This window comes from Odontomachus brunneus, unplaced genomic scaffold, assembly GCF_010583005.1.
Source record: "Odontomachus brunneus isolate Ranch 3 - 2012 unplaced genomic scaffold, Obru_v1 Obru_scaffold_018, whole genome shotgun sequence".
In the NCBI taxonomy this organism is placed as follows: Eukaryota; Metazoa; Arthropoda; class Insecta; order Hymenoptera; family Formicidae; genus Odontomachus; species Odontomachus brunneus.
The window spans coordinates 1933905-1948375 of NW_022639468.1; the positions used below are offsets into that span (position 1 = coordinate 1933905).

At 44.0% G+C, this 14471-nt stretch overlaps 1 protein-coding gene and 1 long non-coding RNA gene across 2 annotated transcripts in view; one reads left to right on the top strand and one right to left on the bottom strand.

Annotated features, from left to right (window-relative positions):
- The window catches only part of LOC116841809, a 25359-nt gene extending 10917 nt beyond the window's left edge, over nucleotides 1–14442 (top strand). Inside the window, exon 3 of the long non-coding RNA XR_004377606.1 lies at nucleotides 14351–14442. This is a non-coding gene — a long non-coding RNA (uncharacterized LOC116841809). The remainder of the gene's footprint in view (nucleotides 1–14350) is intronic.
- Nucleotides 1–14471, bottom strand: part of LOC116841807 (E3 ubiquitin-protein ligase MYLIP) — a 248921-nt gene that overhangs the window by 7187 nt on the left and 227263 nt on the right. The window lies entirely within an intron of this gene.

The following is a 14471-nucleotide window of genomic DNA, read 5'->3' on the forward strand; positions in this document are numbered from 1 at the left end:
AAAGAGAGAGAGAGAGAGAGAGAGAGAGAGAGAGAGAGAGAGAGAGAGAGAGAGCACTGCGGAAGAAATCGCGTTTGCATCAGACAATTACGGTGTAAAAAATTAGGACGCGGTCGTAATTTCGTGTAATCTGCGCCCGAGCAGTCCCACGGCCCACCAACTTCATCACTGTCGGCCCCTAGATGCGTTTCTTCGAGAACGCCGCGGAATTCTAAGTAAATTAAACGATTTTCCCCGCCATAAAGTTCTCGACCCGGTGTTCCACGCCTAGACAAGAGAGACGTTATTTACCGCGGGTCGTTTCCCCGTCGCGAGAACGAGACGCGCGGACAATCTTGCCGCTCTCTCGCCGAACTTACAACCACCGTCGGCTGCCACGAACTTGGACGGAATCCACGACGGTAGGAAACGCCGAGGGCCCAGTGACATTTGTCACCGTGCGAGAGATATTGGTTCTGCGCGAACTTCCCGAAGTGCGGGAAGTCGCGAGAGAATGCTGGGATTCCCTCGACGCTGCGTTAACAATCGCGCGTGGCAAAAGTCGTGCGCGCGTCCGAATTCTTCCTGGGTCAAGTTTCGCCGCGGAGACAAAGGCGATACGAGCAAGCCGTTCTCGCGGATTGAGATCATATACTTAACCCTTAACTGAGGGCAACTGTCCACCGATCATCCCGTGACATTCGAACGTTACTTGCTGAAACTATCCGACGAAGCGAATCGTTTTGTCCCACGCTCCGTCGTCTCCGTAAGTACCAACATCTTACAGTTGCAAGTAGCGATTGTGCAGATAGTTGGATAGAGTTCGCGCTCTGTCTTGTTAATCCAAAGTGATATTGAATGTAACATTCCTATTGCTGTGCTAGAGCCGATCTCGGTCTTGCGTCTTCTCCAGTCTTTCAAACAGCTTGTTTAACAATCAGTTCCACAGACACACAGTCGTTTCTTCGGTAAAAAGTTACCAGATGTTTCGCATAAAATGAAAAACTGAGACAGCTGAGGAAAAAGGAGCACATTGAGTTATGTACGACGGACTTACGGTGCGGTGAAAGGATCGGGCTAAATGGGAGCAGGTCGAGTGCTTTTAGAAAGCTCTCTCGACCGACCCTTAAATGTTACAAGAACTTCCGCTGGAATAATTCGGCACTATTATTAAGTACTTCCAAGACAAGATATGCTCAGGCCGCGAGCAATATGTCTATTTCCCAGGCCTGCGTTTAACCCAATTGAAATATTTATCGGACCGCATATTATAAACGCCCGTGCGAATACGTCATACCGCGTATAGTGTTTGACAAATATACACGTGTCACATGGGAGGGATATTTGGATCAGTATGAGTCAAGCATAACTGCAGTAATATTAACAACATGCTCGTAGAGTAAGGTCTGGGTAGTAACGTGTATATCATTCATGACATGTACACAGCACTTTCCCATACATAATTCAGAAATGGAAACAAGGTCGACCCTTATGCACCAAGTTCCAAATAGAGCGTGCCGCTCGATTGATTGTGCAGCAGCTACTTATAAATCAGTTACACCAAACTAACGCGAAGCGTTAGCAACTCGTGTAATCGCGGGAACACTTAGATATTCTGCGAAATTCGATGACGCACGAAAGTCAATTTCCTCAAAGCCCAATAAGGCACTGTGCGCGCGCGGACGCGCGTTAAAATACACCGCGCCCTTTTCTGAATGTAATTCTCCTTCACATCGTCAACCCGATCGAACGCTCCCAGACAATGTTCTAAGAAAGAATAGATAGAACAAAAGCCAGCAAATAAGTAAAAGCCATGGCGTATAACAGTTCACGCTTTGCGGGCTTGTGCTATTTCGACCGCATTTATAAACATTATGCGCATAATTGCAACGGTGTGCATCGCTATGGACGTAAGTGGGGGCCCTGGCCAGAAGGTGTGAAAATTTGAACCGACGTTCTCGCGCGCTCGGCCGGACAAGCTCGTAGAAAGCTCGCCCGACTTTCAGCTGCGTCCACAATATTTCCGAGTAAATAATTCAGAGGTTATTTCCAGCGGCTTGGATAATTTTAAGTGGCTACCGCGACCTCCTCTCTCCCTCCCTCCCTCCCTCTCTCTCTCTCTCTCTCTCTCTCTCTCTCTCTCTCTCTCTCTCTTTCTGTCTCGCCGTCCTGCGGCTTCGTCCTCGTGAGGCTAGGACAGTTGCGAATTAACGCTGGCGGTGGCGGTTAAGTTTCTTAGGGGAATGAGCGCGAGGCAATTCGTTGGCCGCGGCGAATCAGCGCGCGGATTAGCATTTTGCATGTGGCTCTGCCGGCAGTGTCACCGCGACGACATTAGCCAGCTACATTGTAAATGAGTCAACACTGGATCCGACAAGCCGTGAATTTCAAAAGGTCGTACGTACGCTTGCTCAGATTCCGCCTAGCACGAAGTGATGACGGCAGAGAGAGTCTGAGGGAAGAGATCGGCTTTGCGGCGGTTGCAGAGGGGTCTTCAAAGTGACCGCGAGGTGATCCCCATGGTACCCTTTAAATTAGGTTTCATAATTCCGAAGCAAGAAAGAGACGACATTGTAGGATGCACGCGCGCACATGATGTTAATCGCTGCCACGTTTCATAACTTATGCGAATTACCAAGTTTCTCACAATGAGAGCTGAATAGTTAATTGATGATTAAACATTAAGTCAATTAGTTTGCGAGCGAACTGACCAACTGAGCTAACCGACGACTGCTAAATTGTTTTCCATTCTGCACACACGTCGCACATAACGCGCGCTTTTCTGGAATGGTGACATTCATCGTGAGACATCCTAAGAAGTAGAGGACTCGTGCAAATGATAAAATGTAACATGTGTATGATTAGAGTTTTTCTAGACGGAGTTAGGAAAAAGTATAATTCCTGGATTGCATTTTATCTGTCATTTTCACTCATTCACTCACTTACTTTTTCCCTATAAATGACCAACAGTGTTCCAACTTTGACTTGAGGAACTCTATGTATGTATGATACAATCATCTCGTTTACTCTGTTGTTTCCTTAAATCTCATCTATTTTATATGTAGACAAGATTTAATTCGTCAAACAATATACTTTTATTTTATTTTTTCCGTTAGGTAATACTTGCACACTATATTTTCATAGAGTGAACTTGTAGTTTGTATCACAAGGCAGATAAGGCGAAGTTTTCGACAGCAGTTAAGTCGCTTTACATTTATGATGTATCTCGTGCTGCATATTTTTCCTGTCACAGTCTGTACTCTTTATTCAGCCTTCTCTCTCTCTCTCTCTCTCTCCCTCTCTCCAACATATTTAAAATACTGCGCAACAGTAAAGTAAAGCTATGATAATGGAAAGCGCAAGAAAAGGAAAAATAACGACGGCAGACGACACACGGCGACGGCAGCGTGATTTTACTTGCAGCCATTTAAATGCGAACGCTACGAGTTTTCGTTTACTTGCTCCTCTAACTAAACATATAAATCGTTTCTAAATCATGCACAGACAAGAACCCCGACAAGAACATCCGAGACACGCAAGTATAATCGGTTCTCCCTTCGATAAATTCGCGGTTCGCGTCACGCGAACTTTTTCGACGCGGAAGGAGAGGAAAGCAAAGTTCTTCTCTTTTTCTCGCCACATTTACTTTAATGTTTTCCGCTCAGCTCCCTTTTAACGCAAACAACCGTAAAAGCGGCTTAAAAACAAAAATGACCGCGACGTTCGGGAATGTCTTCGCGCGTCCATTAGTGGCTCGGCAGAAAGCTTCGCGACTGTTCCAATTATGCACACGCTGTGCAGCAGCGCGCGAACGCGCGCGCGCGCACACAGACACACACACACACACACTCTGTCACGTCCTCGAATGTATTTATTCTAGTCCGCGCTGCACAATGCTTTAATTGTACCGTGCGGCCTTGCCAGCGATTTTCAGGCACGCCCGCCGCAGCGACCACGTACGGTTTTGTATCTAATCGGACTGTGCATAATTAATTATTCGTCGAGACGTAATTAACGGCCGGGCCCCCTCGGAACGATTCGCAATCGCTCTCGGTTTTCTGGTCGTCGCGTCTCCTCTTTCCTGCCTCCGCGTGTCTATTTGGTTTCAACGACACAGCTCAATCGATATCCACCCCCGAAAACATCTATACTTATAGCGGCTCTAACAGCTATTGATTAGTGTACCGAAAGGCGCGGCACATCACGCGAAGCGTGGAATTTCGAGACTTGGCATGGCGACTGTTTGCACAGCCATTGCGCCTTAGCCCACACGTATATCGTGTGACGTACATATTGAGGATTCATATGACGCACATTATATAATGCTGCGCGAACTCGTTTTTTTTCTCACGACCAAACGAACTTTGGCTCGAGACTCGGCTTTAAACGCACCCGATGCGTATATGGCCGGCGGGGTTCTATTAATTACAACGGAAAATGCAGAATCGATAATCCATTATTATCGTATTTAGCCAGAATAACTAAAGTTCGTAGCCGTGCCGACACCGAAGTGAATTCAATTTTGAATTATACAGCTCTCTCTCTTTCTCGGTTAAATATGTGTGCACGTAGAATAGCAATTCGATTATTCCGTGTTGCTACAATTTTCCATGCTGAGGTTAACTTATCGCGGGACTCCGTCCTCGAAATAATGGTGAATTATTGTCCAAAAATATATCGAGGACGAATGAACAGGAGTAAATGTCGCAGAGCTCGCTTTATTTCGTTCGGAAAAAAGGATTTCTTCTGCAAATCCGCGACGCACGAGTTATTAAATTATTCTCCGTTTAATTGGAATTTTAATCTTTATTTCAACGGCCTCTCTAATTCATAATATACTCATCGCGGAAAGCGCGAATAACGATAAAAAACAATTAAATAGTAATGATCTACCGCGCGTTGCAGTGTCTCTCTCGTGTACACAGTTCAGGATAATACAAGGACAGGATGCAAAGTGGTGCGAACTCGTACTCAAAGATGGCGCCAATAAAACTTGATATGTAAAGTTATGCTCTGTTATGTTAATATATCAGCATCATCAGATCAAGTACCTTTAATTACGAAAAAATCAAGTCGAAAAATACAGATAAATTTTTATTGTAAAAAAGATTCTTTTAGTTTCATTCACTAGACCTTTCAGCTGCCTCCGTAGCTTTGACATTTACAAGACCACACGAATTTTTCGATTACGCGCAATATGTCGGCATTTATTTGTACATTATGCACTGAGAAAAGTTCTTTCAGAGTGAAAGCACATTTATTGTTTGATGATCGTTAGGGAAACAGATCGAACAGTTACTGTTGTAAATCACTTTTCATCATTTGTCATTTTGACAAACACACATTGATTGAGACACAAAACATATTTGTTCTCGTTTATTTAGGTGAGGAGGTTAGTTATGTCTCTCTATTAGAAGCGCTGTTTAGAACAGCAAATTGAAAGTAATAAATCATTTGTTCCTATTACGCAGTTTCATTTGTCTGTCTCATATTGGCGAGCTATTTATTCAAATTAAAATTCCAATATTGGTGTCTTGTTAAATTATCCAAACTTTCTCTCTCAGTATAGTTGATTATTTTGAGGCAAACGCCTCTCGGAATAATCAACAAACATAACGCATGAATGTATACACACACATTGCACGTGATCAAGAGATTCGTTTACAACTAGGCGTGGTAAATGTTAAAAGGTTGCTATACCGGATCGTGTATAGGTAACCGCAATATTCGAGCCTATGTCTGTTCTTCATTACTTCGTGATACAATTTTCTCCGCGGATCCACCCACATCAGGGTGTGCCGAGCACAGAAGCGAAATCGCTCGACTCGCATCAGCTCGCGAGCAATTAATCCCCGTCGAAGGTACGTTCGATAATTAGAGTTCGGGAACAAGCAATTCGCGAGGCGAACTCTCGCGGTCGCTACTTTCTTCTCACTTCGGCTGATCCGTATATCGCCGCGCCCGCGCGCGTATTTCACAGCAGATCCGCTTATTATCGAAGATCGAGATTAATGGAAGCCCGTTTCGAGGCGCCGCGGCGGCTACGGATCTTCCCCAGAGGAATCTCCGAAAATACAACTAATTTCTCGATGCGCCGCTGAATTTTCCGCATCGGTGTTGCGCAGCGCGATTGAGTAATGAAATCAACGGTCTGATTTGTTGCACAAAACATTTCAACGCGTGAAATTCCGAAACGCGGGTCGTCGCGTCAAAAAGGCTCTTTACATCGAAGCGAAATGTATAATCGACATTTCTATTGTCGTGTTATGAACATATTGTCGACGTAGCACGGTCGTTACAACGTGCCAGAAATGACATATGATCTGTGCGATTCGGTCGGTTTAGAGAATATTGAGTACATATCGAGCTGGGGGAAGTATATATAGTGATTTAGAGGGAGAAGTTTGCCCTTTTGATATATCTTATATCTACGAATAGTGAGATGGGGATTCTGGAGTTTATTTTATGTATGTTTGAAATGGAACTTGCCAATCAGATTATGGGATCCGAGTGGGAATACGTGGGAAAACGGTGGGTTACGTGACACTGAATAAAACAAATCTTTGACCTGATAAAGTTCGTGATCCGAGTTACTGTAAGGGTGGGTGATGGAAACTTGAGAACCGAAGAAACCCATAGGGACCGTCTTTTCGTCAATCGCGATTCTATTTGCGTTCGCGCAGCCACTACGGATCGAGAATATGATTTGTATGGCGTATAATATATAAATAATTATATTTGTTCAAATACATACATATATATAATATGCATATACGATTCACACATCTGCGGTAATACATTCCGTCAAAATTATGCATATTGTGCAATTTTGCAATTTTAATAAAAGAACGAATGAAGTGAATAAATGTCGAAACTATTTTCTGAAAAAGACATTTTACGCAATATGCGAATTTTTTCAGTTTTATGTATTTAATTATAGAGAGAAGTATACGTAAATACACGTTCACTGTAACAATTTGGATTTACACAAGCACACACACACACACACACTCTCATATACAACTCGTAAAAACGTTATAAACCGGTATTCATATCCTAAATGAATCTATTACGCTACACGCGCCCAGCCATTTTTATACATTTTACGTAAACCTGAGAGGCAATGTTTGCCCACACTAAGGAATAATGAAGTGCAGCAAAAAAATTAATTGAGACAAATGAACACGAAGCTACTAGGAGATGCAATCTGAGCGCGTTAATAAACATCCTCTGCTCGCTGTATTCCCATGAGAAACTTTTCCGCACGTTTTTCCACTATACAAGGTGTCTGGATTTAGATGTCAGACTGCTTGTGTCAGACTGCTCGACAGACAGGACTCATTAAGTTGAATAGAAAAATTCTCTACCAGTTTTTTTTGTAAATTATTACGATAATTTTTTAAATCTTAATTGAAGAAAATTCCATTAAGTTCATCAATGCATGATTCAATTAAGATCAGTCAATGCATGCGAATGGAATGAGTTCTGTAAAATTTCCTGTGTTACTCGCGTGATCTTTTTGCATACATCTATTATTAATCATTTTTAGGAGATCATAAAACCAAGACATGTTCAATTTTCTTTCATTAATATCTCAATCATTACCGTGGCAGAGTCTACATAAAATGGTATAGAATTTTTCTTTTTAATTTAACAAGTACACCATGACTATCTAGAAGAAAACTCTCTAAAAAACTATCTAGAAGAAAACTTTTACTAGTTCTCAATCTAGAAGAGAATGACAGGCATATCTGAAATTGAGTGTACGTGCAATGATGCCGGAATAGAGGCATCATCTTGTATAAATCGTAGTGGATAACGCACACAACCGAAAAACCGCGCACATGGATGTGGCTTTCAGTTGTGTACGTTATTCCCTCCACTATTGTTCATACGGGATCGTCGCATCTCTATTCTGGATATCAATGGCTGCGTCCATTCAGCAGAAAAAGCTGCTTTGCAACTGTTGTAAAATTCGTGAATCTGATTGGTACATGCTCTTGGATTCAACTAAAATTAAGAGCATACTCCAATCAGATTCACGAATTTTACAACAGTTGCAAAGTAGCTTTCTCTGCTGAACGCAGTCAATGTTATTAGTGTATGTTAGACGTTGGTACTTTAATTTTAGATATTACTACGCGGAGTAACGTCGCGGAATGCGGTATTGTTTAGACCCGATCTACATACGCGCGCGCAGATCGATATAAACGTCAATAACTCCACTTGTAGACGTCGTAGCTACTTGGGACGAAAACCACTGGAAAGGAGAGATTACCGCGCTTCCGATGGACGCGAAATCGTTCTTCTGTGAAATAAGGATGAAACAGCATAATCATATAAGTACGGAAGACAACGATTTTGGTGTTATAAAACGGACATTAATCTTTGTCAAAGACCAAGGAAAAACTTTGGTTTGGATTCGCAACATGTTCGTAATGTAAATTGAAAATTATTCGATGACGATACAGTCGACTTTTCTCTCGAAAAGTCGACTGTATCGTCGAGAAAAGAAACAATTTAAGGGGAAATTATCCCGCGACTTCTTTATCGAGGAGTTCAGTCGTTTTCACCGAAACACCTAGTATGTTTATTAAGTTGCTATCAATCGGCGAGCTTAATCCGGTGTCTGTCTAGACTTGTTCTTGCAGCGAGTTCTTCCCGATGGAACGTTTCGTCTAGTCTATTGTCGAGACCCTTTGTTATCTCCGTATTGTTCCCTAGTCATCGATGATCGGATCGTCTCTCGAAACGAAACGACGAATCCGAACATGTCCGGGCGTCCGCGACGTGAATGAAAACGCAGCGTGATCCGTAGTCGAAGGGATCTCCCTTTCGGAAATCCGGCCGAGTTTATTCGACGAATTACTTCCGGTGCACTTGACTGAAGACGAGTTAGCTCGACGGGGAGTAGTACTCGACTGTTAACATCGCGCTGAAATTTCGAGCGGCGGAATGGATGCCTCTGTAAGGCAGAGAGCGGCGGCAGGCGAAGCGAGGAGGGGCTTGTCTACCACTCACTGACGTTTATTCGCAAAGTCCCTCGACTAGGGGCGGCGAACGTCGTCGAATCCTCGGTCGCCGAAACTATCCGGCGAAATTAAGCTTCGAAACTGCGAAGCGCTCACGAGCATCGCGAGCCCGTTCGGGTTTTACCGCGGAACTTCAAGCGCTTTTCGTGTACTCGGCACCTGCTGTAGCCCGTCCACCCGCCGCGGATCCATTTATCTGCCTATCCGTGTGCATCCGACGCGGCTGTGACTGTGTAACGAGCATCTGCGTGTTAAGGGCTTACACGCAATTCCGCATCGCGGTTTAACGGGCAAAAAGCCCCGGAACCACATTAACACGCCCGTACGATGTACGACTTCGCGAAGGTGAGCGATGAGGTTTCGAGTTCGCTTGATACTATTGAATTCGGCTGCCCCGTGTACTAGGTTAGAAACTACAAGCGACGAGGGAAGAAATCCGCGGAAGGTGTGCCGAGAAGGGGAAGAGTTTAATGAGAACTTGGGGGCACGGAGCAATTCTAAGGCGTAAAGGAGCTTCCGGGGGTGAAAACCTTTTGCCCAATCTTTTTCTCTCGTGCAAATTACGGCCGTAAGTTCACGTCCGCACACAGAAACATACATGCTGTATTCGAGTAAATGTTACTTGTTTCAAGTATTTTGTAAATTTATATGCCCACAAATCTATCATAAGTTCATCATAAAAAAATTTATTCGAAATATATTCTAAATCCTAGCAAGTTTTCAATCAAGAATATTAAAGTAAAACAAAAATCCGGTTTTTTTAACGTTCGATTGTGGTTATAAGTAATCTCGCATCTTAGTCTGATACCTTAGTTTCCCCTTTCGTGCGGCGACGGTATACAAAAAGTCGTATTCTCCGTGCAACTGCAATCGGAAGAACTGCTATGCAAAGTAACGCACTCGGTCGTCGGAAGGAACGTCGATCGAGACGACGCCGATCGCACGGGGTCGGGGACGAACATCGTCCGACTCCCAGCCGCGTCTTTAAAGCGCCCCGAACAAGATTTGAATCTGTAATTTTGCAAACATCCTCGGAATTATACGGAAACGCTCCAGGAACTGCCGTTATTACTCCCGCTTAATTCTGCCGCGCGATAGTAACGCCGCGCCCTCCTTCGGATCGGTCCATTCGACGAAATTGAGCAGGGAAACTATTCGGCCGATACCGGAGTTACACGAGACCGTTCGATTTTACCGCAGAAGTTTCTACGAGCCTTCGGAATTTCGGTCGTCCATCGCCGCCGCCGGGGACATCTTAAATAGTACGGTCGATATCTTCGTGGCTTTCTTTGTCGAGTGCACTCGATAATTCGATCACATCCAGTACGATTTAAATCTATTATCGGAGCGGAAACAGGGGGATATTAAAATTATAAGGCTATTAAATTCGGAAAGAAGTATGCAATACGCGTTTCACTACAGACATGCACATACGTGGGTGAGTGGTCTCATAACTGAAAAGTGAAACTTTGGTCGATCCCTGATATTAAGAGACAGTTTACTTTGTATATACACAAAAATATCATTATATTGCTAAAGAAAATTCAGTTCACTTCATTAGTTCATTAGTTTTGAAACATATTCATCGTCAATTGTTTTTTGTTGAAAAAGTTTACTACCATATACTCAAAAAAAAAAAAAAGAATTCATCTTCTTAATATTCCTGAAAGATATTATAAAACTTCATTGAGGAAAACGTTGATTTAACTTTGTGTATTGGGTTGTGCAATTTCGGATTTTTCAGGTAAAATACTTATATTTTTATGTCGTTACAATTTTATGAAACAATATACGCGCGTTGTTTTAATCTTTTAGCACATTCCATGCATTCATCGTTTCGAAAAATTGTAACTATATAAAAATACAATCGTTACATTTTATCTGAAAAATGCGAGATTTTTCTGTGTGAACGTGAACTTACGGTCGTAATCCTTGTAATGTCGACCGCTTCGTAGATTGGGCGATGTAATTTTGCGCTTGAGGTATTTCGGTAATTACAAGTCCCAACATAATATTTACCTTAGTGTCTCGATCAATAGTGTCCACAAGAAGGAAATGCGTATACCTCAACTTATGCCACGCTCAACAGGTTTCGACTTGTATTCGCTTTTTTCTCATTTTCGTCATAAACGAGTAAAACTTTCACGGTATCTTCTATATTTAATTCTATCCACGTTACGTTACGTTCACGTCTCGAATTTTCACGTTTGTTTGCAACAAGTATGTTGTTTGTATACAATCCACAATGGAAAAGGAAAAAAACCTCGTAAGAGGCCGAAAGAGGAACGTTTACACGCAAGCAAAGTGTCCTGAAAGTATTTTCTATATTCCGAAAAAGAGCTGCTGAATCGAAAAATATACACTATAACATGGATCATGTTTTTTCATCGTCACCTTTTCTTTATAGAATTGCACACTATATTTGTCTGGGAGATTTTGGCAGGAAAAGGTCGGTGTAGATGGACGTTTACGTTTTGTCGTCAGTGCGTCGTAATACTATCGTATTGCAACAGTTTACCCTCGAGTATGCTTCACAAGGTTCACCGTTGCAATCTCGTTACATTACAATGCGATTACGTTATACGATATCGCGCCGGTAAGCCAGCCCGTGGCCGCATAAACGGAAACACGGCGCTAGTGTGTCGCATTTATCAATAACGCGGACGAAATATTTATCCACGGCGTAAAACGCGGCTCTCGCTGCTATTCGCCGCGACTCATTATACCGTCGTTTGTCTCGCGCAATTCCTCGTTCCACCTGTCTGCGCTTACATCACCGTGGAATTACACGGCCGTGCAGCCATTATACTCCGGACACTTTTACGACCAATTAAAGGGAATCCCCTTAATCTCAACGGCGCGTACTGGAAAAACTTGGGCGCACCCACATTTCTCAAGAACCGCTCCTCCGCGATGTAACGCGGTTTAGGGGGAAAGGGAAGAGCAGGAGGAGAAGGATGAGAAGGAGGAAGGGGAGAAGGGCTAAAGAGTGCGCTTCGTCGCGAGAGGCTGTAATACCGTTGGATTACAACGTTGGCGATGCCAGACAGGCCACGGTAAGCGAAATCTCAAGAGCGAACGCCCTATTTTCCGGTGTAGCGGCGCGCGCTACTGTTTCCCTCAGTTTCTATTTCTTCTCTTTTAGCCAGCGTAACTCCAACTGTAACTTCCACCGTGGCAAAACCCGAAACGCAGCTCAGTCAACATTCGACTGCTATCTAATTCTGTCTCTCTTTTCTCTCTCTCTCTCTCTCTCTCTCTCTCTCTCTCTCTCTCTCTCGCGTGCGCAGAGCAGAATCGGTGATGAGTTTCCGCGCCGATGATTTTCGAAATTTCCTTTCCTCTTTGCGGTAAACAAGCATATGACCACTTTGAACTCTGAACTCGGTGATGCCCTTTCAACGCGGACGATGGCGAGTCAGTCCGGCACGATACCCACTTAGAGTATCTTTTAATTGACACCGAGTCTATTAAAGCGTAATAATTTTCAAGCTAATATAACTTTTCGTTTAGTACAAGTTAATATAAATGTTTCCATCAGTGATACGTCGACGCTTGCCGTGTATACTCCGATGTTATTAAAATCAGTAGGTCGATGAAGCGACAGTCGTTGAACCGTGCTGTTATCTATCCTCTCCGTCGTTTCAATCTGCCATAAATATAAATCGCGTCGTTTCGTTGTGACGTGAAAAGATTACAGTGATGGAGCACAGATTCATGTACATATATATGTGTATATGTTAATATATATATATATATATATATATATATATATATATATATATATAGATTCGGCATAATAGAGATGCTAAAACGTTCTCCGTGTCTTTTTGTAACAATGGAAACGCGGCAGCCGGTGCGTCCGCGTGCCGTCGTGTACCGTACTGGTGCTATTAAAGGCATCCCGTCTAACTAATTAGCCGTTCCTTCCAAGAGAACTGATTATGTCCTTCATCTTGAGCTTCCTTCGAAACTAATCCCTCTCGAAGGCGCAATTCGCCGCGGGCAAATAATTCGCTCTCTCCGTGCGCGAACCGATCGTCCTTACCGCGGGATCCTCGCTGCCACCGGCGGGCTGGCTGGCTTATCCCGGTGTCCTTTTAGGAGCTCGGCGCAATGGCGAAGAGGAGAGAAAGAGGGAGGAAAAGAACGGACGAGGATCGCTTTCGGTATATCGTTATAGCCGGGGGATCTGGGTGGACAAAAAGTTTCTAAAATGAAACGAGGCAAACTCCGGCGATGGGGCGCTTAACTCGATGGCGACCGCGACTACCACTCATCCCCGCGGTCGCTGCGACGGTACGCAATTAGCTCCGTGGTATTTAAAAGTGTTTAGGTACTTCGGCACGCGCGCACGATGGCGGAGGTCGCTCCTTCACTCCACGCGACGCCGAAGGGTTGTCCTTAATATCAAAAGTTCGTTCTTTCAGGGTACGTGCGCTCGTGTGCGCGCATAAAAGTCCAGCCAGCTTTTACGAGCACCTCACGGATTCCGCTGTAAATCAGATTAGCCTTTTACGAGGCGCGCTTCCGCGCGATCCCCGCCGATTTTCCGGAGTCATAAACGACCACTGGCAACAATACCGGCTGCGGAATTGTTATTCCCTGGCGCGGCGAGTCTCGAGTAAAATTGGCCACGCACGCGCGCGCACGAAAACGCAGGACCGTTCGCATTTTCACGGGCGCGGCGTCGATAAATCGCAAGTATGCCTCGCCGATCGCTCGAATCGATGGTTTTGACATACGTGATGGTTATATCAAGCGGTAGATGGAGTATAAAAGGACTCGAAAGCGATTCGATCGCTCGGGCCAAACGAGAATCGCGGTGTGGTGATAACACATCGTCGCGATACCCGTGTGAGACACAACGCGAGAGGCACTCTCTGACACCAGCGCGAGTCCAAGTCCGAATAAAACGCACAATTGTGAGCACTTTGCACAACGCCACAGGTTTTCGCTTTGTGCGCGCAATATAAAACGTATATAATACCGGATTGAACGTATCCTCACACGGAGAAGTTGGGATTTTACATCATATTTTATGTATTGTCTGCGACTAACAAATTGATACGTCATGTCCAAACGTTTTATCGCGACGTTTGCAGCTGCAGCATTACAGAAATGCGAATATCGCGCTCGGTGATGAAAGTTTATCCAAAATTTAATCAAGTACGCGCGATTCAATTTAGGGGAAAGAAGAAAAGGGAGAAAGTTTTTCCGCATTTCCTTTGTCATATTTCTTTTTCTCCCTTGACTTTTGCTCTCGTAGCTTTTGAGCGCGATATATTTTCAAGACTCGCTTTCGCAGCTCGTTTAAAAGTTCATGCTTAAATTTCCAGGTGAAGCGCGCGGCGGAGACGAGTCGACCAGAAGAGTCCGCGACGACATGAAGTGGTCCCGCAATCTCGCTCGCGGAAAGATTCGGTTCATCAAGCTGTAAGTTTACAAACCATTATCAGA